At 38.8% G+C, this 12,811-nt stretch overlaps 1 protein-coding gene across 1 annotated transcript in view; it reads left to right on the top strand.

Annotated features, from left to right (window-relative positions):
* LOC123312907 (aromatic-L-amino-acid decarboxylase) overlaps window positions 1-12,811 on the top strand; it is a 602,665-nt gene that overhangs the window by 140,516 nt on the left and 449,338 nt on the right. The window lies entirely within an intron of this gene.

Raw genomic sequence — 12,811 nt, 5'->3', positions numbered from 1 at the left:
ATGATGCGCGAGTCATAAATGGAGTAACAGAAACCAGGGAGTGCGACTACTGGTTGGTGTCTATACTATGCGGAACTGAACGGACCTCAAGGACCTATATCTAAACCTTTCCAGAAGTCTGTCAACGTAGGATACAGGATAACCATTTCTCACCGCGAGATGCTTTATAGTATTCAATTATTTTTCAAATTGACTTTACTGAAAGAAATTTTTAACAGTCTGTTGATCAAAAAATTAAAGGATGGGTTTTCATGGGCGGGATAAGGCATTGAAAAATTGCTAATACAATGGTCAGTCAGGGCTTTCTATATACAGGGTGATTCAAAACTCGAGGCGAAAAATTAAGGGACATATAGAGACTGATATTCTTGATTAAAAAAATTGCGAGGCATCGTTTCCGAGTTTTTGGACATTAATATTTCTGAATACAACCAATTAAATTTCATAAATGACAGTAAGCATGGAAATAAATAACTCCCATAATGAACATGATGGTCTCTAGAAAATCTTTTTTTTTTATAGCAGGGGGAATCTGCGACCGTGGAAACACGGGGCTCTATCTCTCGCCCAGAGGAACCCATTTCTAGGGAACACTGTGGGGTTACTCAGTCTTCTGAGTTCGCGACCCACTAAACCTAACCTGCTTTGTTATTGGTTCCGGGCATATGCCTATAAACCATTTATTCCTTGATCGGTTAATTTCTTCTTGCACATTGTCGTGCTAGGGTTTTAATGTTCGTCCATTTCGGATATCTCTTCTTAGTATAGTTTTAATGAGTTTCCGTTCTCATTTTAATCTCTCCTCAATTGATCTCGCGGTCTCCTTTTGTAAATTCTCATTCTTCCTCTGTCTTCCTCCGGATCGTAGTTCACTAGTCTCCTGAGTTCTTCGTTTGGATGTTCCTTCGCTGTTTCGAATAACTTTTCAGCTTTCCTCTTCATAAATTCGGTGACGGTTTTCCACTTCAAATCTCGATATATCTGACAAGCGAAGGCGCATCTATGACACATCGTAGTAGCTTGTTTTCTGTTGCCTGAATCCTTTGTATATGGCTCTTTGCCGCGAATCCCCAAGCACCTGATCCATAAGTCAGTTGCGGTCTAGCAACGGCTTTGATTATTTTCAATTATGTCTCATTTGACATGTGGCTCTTTCTACCTATCAGCGGGTAGAGCATATTCATCGCTGCCTTGGTTTTCTCAACGGCTTATTTGATATGGCTTCTCCAAGTTAGACCTTTGTCATTTATTAGCTTCATGTAATTTTCCTTCTATGATTTCTGGCTTACGATGTCGCATTGCGATTCCCGTGTCGTCGGCATATAGTGTCAGCATAGTCCTTGGAGATTTTGGTATATCGTGAATATATATGTTATACAGTGACGGCCCAAGTACTGACCCTTGAGGCACCCCTGCTTCCATATATCTGGTTGTGGAGTTTTCTCCTTCCACTTTCACGTAGAATCTTCTGTTCCTCAAATAATTACTTATCAACTTGCACAGTTTGATTGAATATCCAGCATATCTCATTTTGTAAATCAATCCTTCATGCCATACTCTGTCGAATGCTCTGGCGACATCTAGTAGTACAAGACCTGTTGCTTGTTTATTTTGGAATCCTTTTGTTATGTATTCTGTGAGTTTCAGTAATTGCTGTTCTGTTGAGTGATCTCTTCTGAATCCGAATTGCTCTGCTGGAATGAGATTCAGATTTTCAGTTTCTTCTGTAAGCGTCCTAGCGATTACTCTTTACATTACTTTTCCTAGGACGGACAATAAACTTATCGGCCTGTAGTTTTGGAGGAATTTTTCATCTTTGCCTGGTTTCTTGAACACTATGATTTTTGCAGTTTTCCACTTTTTCGGACAGTGTTCAGTCCTCATTATACCGTTTGCAATATTTGTGAGAGCAGCTTTACCTTTTTTAGGTAATTTCTTCAACATAACATTCGTTATTTTATCACTTCCGGGAGCTTTTCTATTTTTCAAGTTTCTAATTATCTCCTTTACTTCGAATGGAGATGTTTGTTTTTCTATTTTGTCGTCTACTGGTGGTTCGTCCATTTCTTCTTCGTTGTTCTCAACTAGTTCTTCCAGATCATCATTATCGTCATCAAGTCTGTAATTTATTCTCGATTCTCTTTCGATCGAGTCCGCCAGTGCTTCTGCTTTATCGATATTGGTATATGCCATTCCTCTTTCTCCGTGGAGAGGTGGTATTTTAGTCTTTTCTCTTCTCAGACATTTTTTCATGTTTCCATGCAGAATGATCGATAATATTAAGTTCTTGAACTCTTTTGTTCCATCTATTTGTTCTCATGTCCTTCAGGCCATTTGTTAGAACTTGGCTATGTCGGTTTAGATTTCTCTTATTTATATCTGTTTTGTTGAGCCTGTATGTTTTTCTCAGTCTTCGATTTTCCCTGATGAGATCTTTGATTTCTCTGGGTGTATCACCATGTGGATGTATCGGTGCTGGTCTCGTTATTTTCTTTGTGTTTTTTTGTACGCATCTAGTTCTTATCTAGTTTATCAACTGCTCTTTCTAGGTCTTCCGGTGTGTTGATTGTTGGTATTTCTGTTACCTCCGATAGTATCAGATGGCTATATTTAGTCCAATCGGTGTATTCTCTTGTTTGCATTAGTTCTCTTCTTGGCCCTTCTCCTATTGTTAATTCGATGGGGTTGTGGTTAAAGGTTCCGTCCCTCAAGGTCTCTATCGAGAATTCTCTAGTGATATTTTTCATAAATGCGATATCAATTATATCTGGTAATCCATTTCCGAATGCTAGGTACGTTGGTTCTTCAGGTCCAATAACGATAGCTTCTCATGTTTTTCAGCGAGATCTTTCAGTTTTCTGCCATTTCTGTTTTCCATCCTGCTGTTCCATTCTGAAGATTTGCAGTTGAAATCTCCGATGCAGATTTTCGGGTTTGGTCCATCTAGTAAGTTGTTGATTTCGTCTTCCAGTAAGTTATTTGGGGGTCTTTTATATGCCGATGTGACCTCGACTCTTTGTCGATTCATTTCAGCAACAATCGTCACTGTTTTTATTTGTGACTCGTCAGATCTTCCTTTAAAATGGTGTTTCAGATATCGTCAAACCAGTAAGGCAACACCACCTCCAGTGTTTGCGATTCTGTCACATCTATATATCTCATAATTCATGATGTTCAATCGCGTATTTGATTTTATTCTTGTTTCCCGTAAGGCTATAATATCAGGTTTTCTCTCTGATATTATTTCTTCTATCTCGGATTTTCGGGTTCTGACCCCGTTTATGTTCCAGGAAACTATTTTAAGGGAATTTTTATAGTTGTATGTTCCATTATTTCAGTTTACTGAACATTCCTTGGAGTTTTTTTCTCCATCTCTCTTTTAATTTTCAACATGATTTTGTTTAAAATTTTTTCAGTAAAAGTGTCTAAATCGTCGGCGGATTCAGAGACTTTTCTGTTTTCTTTTGTTTCGTTGATCGTAGGTTTAGCTTGGGGCATTTTCTGTTGCTCCTTCTTCTGTACTGGTTTAGGTACTTTTTTTTTCTTGTCGTCTACTTTGGAGAGGGTAGGCTTCTTTTTCTTTTGGACTTTTTGAGGAATCGTGCTCTACTGAGCCGATTTCTGGCCTGTTTTTCTCTTCCTTGTCACTAATTTGAATTCGCTACATCCTTTGTAGCTTGCTGGATGGCCTTTTTCGCCGCACAGAACGCATGTGGCATTTCTCTCCTCACCTTTTCTGGTAAGTTCGCAATCTTTTGTGCAATAAATGCCCAAACATTTAACGCATCTGTGTGGGAAAGAGCACTTGTTTTGGGCATTTCCGTACCTCTGGTATCTGAAGTATTGGCTTGGATTTTCTGCCCTTCTTTTTGATTCCACTACAATACAGAGATTGTAGAGGCGTCTTATTTCTAAAATCTCCTTTCTCTGAGTTTTGAACAGGTATAAGGGTATAAACTTTTTGGTTTTATTGGATGTCATTCTGGACACCTCGGCGTCATGGATTCCTTGGACTTTAAGACCATTTTTGATTATATCTAGGTCAGCATCTATTGGGAGATGCCTTATGACTGCGTAGATCTTTTTCCCTTCCTCCATCTGGTAGGAGAAGTACTCCTTACTAATCTGGTCCAAATATTTCGTAATGTTCCTGTAGTCGTCCACAGTCGAGGCTACGATCCTAATTCCGTCTTTTACTACGGTTGCTCTGTTGTAGCTGAATTCCTTCATGTAGAGAGCTTTTGAGATCTGTACCCAATCGGCTGTACCCATCGTCGTGATGAGTGGAATTTTATCTTTTTTAGGCAACTCCGTAGCTTTTTTTGCGGTCTCTTCTTCTGAAGATGCACTTTCTTTACGCGCGCGTTTTGTGGGCGGCGCGTTCTGGGTTTTTGCAACTCGAGTTGCAAAATTTTTCTTTTTTCCGGTTCTGGAGCTACTTCCTCTTGGAGGAATTTTTGGGGACCGCTACCGGCTTTGCAATTTCTGCAAATGTGGGGGATTTCTGTGCCGTAATCTGTTTTGCAATTTCAGTGAAACTAGGGGATTGAGGCGCTTTATTCTTATTCACTTCCTCTCTCAAGAAGCGTATCTCCCTGATCAACTGAGCCACGGTTTCAGTTAGTTTATTTCTTTGAGCCTCCAACAGCCCATTCTCTTCTGTGAGCTTTACAAGCTCCTCTGCTTCTCCATCGCTGAATTCTTCGGTGTCCGTAGCTTCCATGTAGGAGCTCTCATTATCTGAGACCTTCGACATGGCTTTTTGTCCGTATTGAACTATATGAGGTATTTCTGAATAATAACAAAATATTGGAAATCCTCACTATTATGTTACTATTAAGCTATGTGGCTAAGTTATATATTTTCTATTCTATCAGAAAAATATATCGACTCACCAGTGATATCCGTGGAACCATCGATCAATGATCTGTACTCAAACACTGAATACACTGAATTTGAACGAATTTCCGCTCTATAACACATACACTTATAGAACTTACGAAAAGAAAAAAACTTCGGAAGTTTCATAGACGGAATCAAAAATTCCGTAGCTTCGCTAGTATACACTCTCACTTCGACTTTCTCTTCCCCTTTCTTTTTTACACGTCCGCTTTTGTCGAGTTCTCACGCAACAACTAGAAAATCCTCACTCTTTTAAAGGAAGGGGTTTTCAACAAAGATTCCACATAAATGTATGGGGCGGAGTCTTTAACGGAAAATTATTACCAATCCAAGTCCCGCCTGATCATTTAAATGCCGATGCGTACTTGTAGTTTTTGGAAAACAATCTTGATAATTTGCTAGAAGATTTTCCTGTGGATTTGGTAAACAATCGTGTTCAGTATCAGCACGATGTTGCACCACCGCATGTTGGACGAAATGTTGTCGCCTGGTTAAACCAAAATTTCAATGGTAGATGGATTGGTCGGCGTAGTCAGTTGCTATGGCCAGCGAGATCATTTCGTATGGGGACATTCGAAACAACAAGTTTACGCAGTGGAAATTAATGATAAAGAACAATTGATGCAACGAATTATTAATGCAGTCGAATCCACTCAGAATAGGCAAAACATGCAATAAGTGTACAATTCCCTGATTATGCGTTGCCAAGCATGTATCGATGCTAATGTTGGCATTTTTGGACATTTGAATTAATTTTTTCTGTATTTTTATCAGCCAATAAAGTTTAAAATTGATGATATGCAGAAATTTGGAATACTTATCTCGGAAACAAGGCAATATCCAAAAATTTTATTTTACTTTTTTTATAAAGAATAGCGGCCTGCATACATTCCTCAATTTTAGGCCTCAAATTCTGAATCACCCTGTATATCGAACTCAAACCCTCTGTTATTTCTGCAAATGGATATGTCAAGAACATTATGTCTGTTTTCAACATCATTTTCATGTTCCAATGTGAAAACAATATTTAAGTGAAGGGACCATTCAACCAGTATTTAAAATCAATATGTTCCGCTTCCGAGCTTGACCAACATATAAAGATGTCTACATATCTCTTTCAAGATAAAATTTTTCCCATGAAAGGCTTGGAGTCAAAGAAAACGAGCTTTTCTTCAAAGGAGATTTAAAATAAAAATTTCGGTCAACAAAGGGCTCAAAGATTTGCTAATCCCAAGACCCTCCTCCTCAGATGAAAAAATTGAGTCGCAGGCATAGTTGTGTCAAAATGAAATTGCTATTTGTAATATCATCACTCCGGTCTGAACGCAAAGAACCTTGTTCAGAGGTTGCAACGTTTGTGGAACAGGCACTGAGGTTAAAAATTCACAATATCAAGGGAGGCCAACCGAAAAGAAACAGGTAACTAACAGTATATTGTCCCGCATTTATTCAGCCCATTCTAGTCAATCTAGTCGTTCTTGAAGTGATAACTCGGCAACGGTTCGTTTTTGTTTCGTCTTTCGTTGTTTACCTGAAATGTCAATTATATTATAATCAAAGATTATAGAGTATAAAGATAGGAAACGCCCTCATATCGCTAGTGCTAAAAACCGACTACATTTTGGACAGTGAAAACACATTTGACAATGAGATGGCGCTGAAAACGTATCGTCAATACAGAAAAACTGTTTGATAACAGTTTTCTGTTTTATAATTGAGGGGCGCGAAATTCGAATTCTATTCCTTGTATTGAATTTCAATATTGACCTTGTTGAGACCAGAAAACAAACATCCTGAGCGACAAAACAATAGGATGGTTTTGTTTTGTGATCAGGATGTAAATTTTCATCTAAAGATTATTTGGAATCAATTGGTATCAATGGAATACGCTGTTGGATGTGATAAATTTTATTTGCAATCTATAAAAAATTTACAAAAATTTGAAATTATGGACAGCGAATAGAGCTTTGCCTAGGACACAAGAGTGTATGGTTATCTGGTGTTTTTTCTGTGCAAAACGTTTTGAATTAATAAACTTAGTTGAATTTGTTCAATTTATATCAGAAATTAATATGTACCAATATTCAATTTACCGTCATAGGATACATATTTCCGTTATTTTCATATGATTTACAAAATTTTTAGAACCACAATTGAAAAAACCTTACAGAGGTATACAAGACCTGTATTCAAGCCGGTCAGTATAATTTCTTCATGCTTTTTTATGATTTCTTCATGGTATGGTCTCTTCATGACACAAAATATACAAATTGATTGACGAATGAACAAAACACTCACAGAAGGTTTCATAAAACTTTGACTTTCCAAACAACAATTTGACAGTCACCCGATTCCCATATCGAAATCAATAAAACTTTTGCATTTCTGAATATATTGAAGGCAATTGAGAATCTTTGAATGGACGAATAAAAGTCATAATTTCCCCTAAATGGGCCATTCATGCGAGGGATGCTTCCTGCATACAACAATTTACGTGGATGAACAGTTCTCAATTGAATTGAAGTAAAATATTCATTGCACATGGTGTAGTCAGTAGTGTTTGTAGGCCTTTACGCCCTCAAAAATCCACTTCCTAGTTCGTAGCACTGAAAATAAAAATCAATGAATGACCGAGTCACATGTTACCAGTTTTAATACTTACATTCCCATTTTCATTAGTAAAATTCGTCTTATTTGATTCACAGTTCTTCACCATACAATAATTTTCGAACGATATTTTGAGGTTTTCGCCAAGACATTAGACAAAATTTCAATAATCAGCAACTAGGAACGAGCTTGATAAACAAAAGGCGATACGAGGTTGTCTATGGATACGAGAATCAAAACATTCAAAACGTGTTTGACCGAAACGGCCATGTGACTCTGACATTTCGCAATATTTCATATGTCCCTCGAATTGATATTTTAACCAGTATTAGGGCCTTAAAAACACATTTGAAACACAGATGGCGCTCACATCACTTTAGTCGCTTCGTTTCCTATCTTTCTTCTCTATAATCTTTGATTATAATATTTGATTGGTGTACTCTGTATGTTTCCTGTTCTTTTATCTTTTATCAGTGACTTATTTGTTACCAAGTCCTTTGAACGATGATGGGCATCATCGATAATCAGATGAGTGAGATGATTATTTTTTGACAGAAAAACTGGATTTTTGTGTCTATATGGTAATAACGAGGCAAGGCGACCTCCAACCAACACGTATAAGTGCATGCTCGTCACGAAAAGGGTGGAGTTTCATGATGAGCCGATGACGGGAAGAAAGTTTCTGAAGCTCAGCTAGCTCCTCAGCGAAATGAACAGATTGAACTAGACGTATTGAACAGATGTCTGCTCCCTGGTGCTCAACATAGGAGGGAAAACCTGAGCGACGGAATGATGGACCACGAGCATTCGCTATAAAAAGTCGACAAAAGGCGGCTCGAGTCGAAGATACGAGGAGAAACGTTCAATCATGGTGGGTTCATCGAAAATGGCTGCTAACATTAAAGCGGAGATCGGCTTGGCTTCGCCCAATGGGTGATGATGAATGTCTGCGGGCATCAATCTTCGAGAGACACAGTCAACTGGATAGTCCTCAGAAATCACATGCTTCTCATCAGAATCACAGGATTCTCACGAGGTAATACATTCAGCAAAGAGATGCTGCAAAACGTGGGTGGACAGATGATGCATGAATTTTGCGAGAATATGGACACCGCACAGTTTTAGTCACAGCCTTGCAAGGAGCGATTTGAGATTTTGCCGCTAGGAGGGAACATAGCGTTGATCAGATGATGCAGAAGTATGTATAATGTAGATAAATGACTGCAGCGTAGCTTGAGTCAGAGGCACCATACAAGCCGACCAACTTTGTTTTGTTTGTGAAGCTCTGCCAAAGTGGATAGCTGGGACTAAACCACAAACCTCATTAGATAGAGGTTGGTATCATTCGAGATGAAGTATACAGAGCTGACGGAAGAACATTTTGGCATAGAAAGTGACAGAAGTTAGTCATCCCAAGGGATCGAAGATTCTGGCCATCTGACTCAGCACAGTCCGTTCGATGATTGCCGATGAATTCAAGCAGACAGAATAGAAGTGATCTGATGCAGGATTCCTTCCAAGTCCCAGAATCTGCAGACTTGATTCACGGTCCAAAATAAGGTAGTAAATAGAGGAGGATTCTCTACGATGTTCAGAAGGAATACTGTCTAACAGACGAAGATGATTAGTAGCACATATGCGCAGTTCGAAACCGCCCGCCATCAGCAAATCCTGGAATTGCTGTGGCCAGCTGCCGAAGGGTCCTGAGCGCTGAGTAATGAGTAGAAAACACTCTATCGATGACGGTGCTCAAGCGATAATTTTGGAGGGGTTTCCTTTTGGTGAAACGCCAGAATATGTGTCGATAATCACTTTGCTCAGGGCGTATCAGGATAGATTTGTCGGATATCGGCAGTAAAGAAAAAAACGAAACAGAAGGGTGGAAATGTCCGCTTGTCGCTTCAGACCAGTAAGCAGAAGATCGTTGAGAGATTTCCAACTAGCGGATGCGCAAGAGAAGTTGAAGACTACTGTAATTTTAGTAGGAGGCTGGAGGATCATCTGGATGATTTACGGGTTGATGAGGAATTTTAAAGGGTTCATATTGAGGACAGTAAGATGACTCAAGAACACATTCCATGTAACCACTCTCGAGTTAATCTCGCATGAATTCATGATGGGCGCCACGAAGAGCAGGGTTATCATCAAGACGATATTCTAATCGAATAAACTGAATAGTCACCACATTGACGAAGGAGCCCAGACGATAAGATTACAAGAGCAAAAAACCAACAGCAAAAGCGATGAACGATGTCGACATGTTCCTGGTCTCATTACTCCGTGGAGTCCAGAGAAATAGTTTGAAGCTCAGTGACTGTAGGAGGACTTGTCTCAGCAGATGGTACGAATTGGGGAAATTTGGTCTTGTCAGAAGACCAATGGCAGGATGAAGGAGCATCAGGCTGTGATGGTGATGGAGAAGACACAGCAAATGATGACCCTGCAGAAGATGATGGGAGAGTGTTCTGAGTAATCTGAGGACGTCGAGCGCCACCATTATCAGTGTTATGGGAGAAGGAAACATATTCGGTGTTATTGCGACCTAAGCTGGTAGATAGTGCACCTGGAAGCTCAAACGATGGGCACAACCTGCCAGAAAGGTAATATTAGAGAGCACATCCAAGAAAATCATCATCTTTGTGGTACGAGGACGATAGAAGAGTGGATCATCTAGGCTGAATTTCTGATAATCATTCCACCGTCCATTGAACGCTTTGACAGGAAAGGGATCTATGTGGTTGTCGATAAAGTAGGCTTTCATGATAAGATGGGGAGGTTCTCCTTGGTGACAGAGGGGGTGACGTATGCGTACCCTTGGATGCGGAACTGATCCGCATTACTTAATATGAGGGGCGAAGTTGAATAGATTCAGAGTGAATGCGCAGACGAAGATTGGAAGCCCACTCTCGGTTGATAAGATTATATTGGCAGCCTGAATCTAGAAGAGCACGGCGGAACACAACATTCCACCGGTTATCTGTATGGATACAAGCGGTAGGCATGAGGTAGTCAAGATAATTGGACCGACGCCGACGCAAAGGAGACCGCGGAGATGATAAGAAAAGAACAGACGTTCTCGTCTGTTCTTTTCAGACAGATGTTTATTCTTTGAGGTTAGACGACCGCATGATGACCACCCTTGCGTCATTCGGAACCACTTCCAGAGGAGGAGCAAGATTCACCGAGAAGTACACACACGCAGACGACGAACCAGAGAACCTATAGGATCGTACACTAGCGTAAGCAGAACGGCGAGTGAACTAACCAGAGGATTAAGGCACAGACGATGAAGGAAAAGACGCTGAACCTGCTGGTAGTGAGAGGTCTTAACGACTGCTTCGGCATGGGACGAGGTAAATTCGAGCAATTGAGCGAGAGTAGGAAGGTCATCAGAGGATAACTGCCCTTCGAACAACTGGCGAGATGATACGTCTATGTTGCGCAAAGCCAGGGAGAATAACAGGTAGTTTGCCAGATCCGATTTGGCAACGCCTTGATGGCATTTATGGCATTCTGATGCGTTGTGACGAATTGAGGAGAAAATAGGACACAGATGCTAGCCGTGAATCCAATATCTGGTTCACATAAAGATCTGCTATCCGACGAGGGTTTTGATAAAGGGGGTAATACCCAGCGAGCACAAACATCCCTGGGATGTTTTGGGATGTTTCGAAAATGTTGGCATGAGGATGTTTCTTTGAAACGTAATATGCACTTCCCAAAGAGGTCTCCAAAGGCTATTGGAAATCTTTATTCGTTCCGATCTGTGCCATCTGTGGCATTTCTTCGTCTACCTACTGAGAGGTACTGTCGTGTTGAAAATAATGTAAACGTGTGGATATCTTCTCTTGGCGTCGCATAGTTTGCCTTGAGAGGTTTATTCCAAATAAAAAATATACAATTCACCTATTTCATTTTGCCGCCATTTCCACTTTCTTCGTAGTTTGGACTGTGGACTGTTCGGAGTTTAAAGTTTATTGGTGATTTGTATAATATTAACTACTTCTGTGTTGGTTTTGATTGTGAATTTAGGATCGATCTCTTCATAGTAACCAAATACAATTAATAAGTAAGTATTACATGAATTAAATGTATAGTATAATGTCCAGAAACATACATATAACCTCAAAAGAATCCACGCTGCGTGGTAAATATTATTTGTGTATTTGGGACTAGGTATAAGAGATCATTGTATTTTGGTTGAAATAATCGAATGGTATATGGAAGGTTATTATAATTATTCAAGAAATAACTTTATAAAGTTTAAAGCCATATCATCGAGGATTTCAACATATTTCGATAATCTATCTCTGCCGGTGATAATTCCCAGAATATTTTGTAAGATTACTCTTCCGACGATGATAATAATAATTCATCACTTGTGAATCACAAAATAATTCAAATTGTCCCAGAAAAGTTCTTGTTTTTGAAAACTCCCTTAAATTGTTGTATTGTATCTTTAAATACCAGTACAAATAATTAAATAAATAAAATCGTTTCGCAAATCAACCTGGTCAGGAGCTATACAACTCAAATCTTCCAGATCCTTTCATGCAGCTATTTTCTCTGTTATTTTAATTGGAAAAAATCATCTTAACCTTCATATATTTTGTGAATTAATTGTTTGAATTGTTTTTATTTTGTAGATGTGATCCATAAAAAATTCCAAATCACTAGGAAAGTATTCGAACTCTTCGCCAAAGATTGGTTAAGGCATATTAGGCAAAAGAGGAGGGACGATAAAATGAAGGGAAAATAAATTTTTCATAAATTTTTTTTCATTTTCCCTTTCGGTACATCTAAAATTATAATCAGTTTGTTTTCTATTATTTCTGTTTTTTTTATGTTACATGTGATATTTCTTTTAGGTTATTTATGTTTGTTTCATTGAATGTGATATATTTTTTTGTTTATTCTCCCTTTCTGTAGTATAATATTCATCAATTGTTTTTTGTTGTTCAATTCTTTATGTGAAATGTGATTTCTTTTCCTTTTGTACCTGTTGAAGTATCATTAAAATATTTTTATTCTTATATAGTATTCTGTATTTCATTTAAAATTGAATGTGGTATCCTCAAGCATTCAAATGAAAGAAAAAAGGCCTCACAAAAGAATTTAATATAAAGTCTTACAAACAGCGATTTCGTGTGCGCAAAGCGCTTTAGAAATGTTCTATTGTGTACATGAAAAGGCTATCAAAAAAACTTCTGAGTAGTTCTTTTTGTGACATCCCAGGGACATCCATATAATAGCCGCCTGCGGCGGACATTGGCTGTTCTATAAAAGTTCTATTCATGTATAA

This window comes from Coccinella septempunctata, chromosome 5 (assembly GCF_907165205.1).
Source record: "Coccinella septempunctata chromosome 5, icCocSept1.1, whole genome shotgun sequence".
NCBI classification, from domain to species: Eukaryota; Metazoa; Arthropoda; class Insecta; order Coleoptera; family Coccinellidae; genus Coccinella; species Coccinella septempunctata.
This window is presented reverse-complemented; position numbering and strand designations above follow the sequence as displayed.